Raw genomic sequence first — 1,041 nt, forward strand, 5'->3', positions numbered from 1 at the left:
TTGCAGATTGGATAAGAAAACATGGCTGATCAATATGCTATCAATGAGAGACTCACCTTAGACACAAGGACAAAAATAGACTAAAAATCAAAGGTTGGAAAAAGATATACTAAGCAAATGGGAACAAAAAAAGGCAGGGATGGCAAAATTAATTTCTGATAAAATTGACTTTAAGGCAAAAATGACCATAAAACTCAAGGAAGGACATTACATAATGATTAAAGGATCAATTGAACAACAAGATATAACCATAATAAATATCTACCTACGTAATGAAAGAGCCTCCAAAATACATAAATCAGACTTAAAAAGAATTGAAAAGGCAAATAGATGACTCCACAGTCATAGTTGTTGCTGTTCTTATATGGAATCTTGTCGGACCTGACAGTGGGAGACTTTAATACACCACTTTCAATCAATGTTAGAACAGCTGGAAAGAAACTCAACAAAGATGCAAAAGAACTAAGCAATAAGATCAACCAACTTGACCTTATAGACATTTTCAGAGATGAAGTTACCCTGTGATTTGTCATTTTTTCCCAAAATTTAAAACTTCACCCAACAACAGCAAAATATACACTCTTTCCAGCATATATGGAACATTCTCAAGGATAGATCATATGTTTGGCCACAAAGCAATCCCCAATAAATTTAAAAACATTGAAACACTGCAAAGCGTATTCTCAGATCACACTGCTATAAAATTAGAAATCAACAATAGGAAAATTGAAAGAAAAAGAGCAAATACATGGAAACTGAATAACACCTTCCTCAAAACAATTAAGTAATAGAAGAAATACAATATGTAATTTGAAAATTCCTTGAATCAAATGAGAATGAAAACACAACATACCAAACATGTCAGGACACAGAAAAAGCAGTGATCAGATGGAAACTTATAGCAAAAGATGCACACATCAAAAAATAAGAAAGAGCCAAAATCAACACCTTAACACAACATCCCCCAAAATTAAAAAAAAAAAAAAAAATCAGCAAAAAAAAAGCCTACAGTCAACAGAGGAAAAAGATTCAACTAGAAAT

This window comes from Orycteropus afer, unplaced genomic scaffold (assembly GCF_000298275.1).
Source record: "Orycteropus afer afer isolate SDZICR_OR568_19922 unplaced genomic scaffold, OryAfe1.0 scaffold00161, whole genome shotgun sequence".
NCBI classification, from domain to species: Eukaryota; Metazoa; Chordata; class Mammalia; order Tubulidentata; family Orycteropodidae; genus Orycteropus; species Orycteropus afer.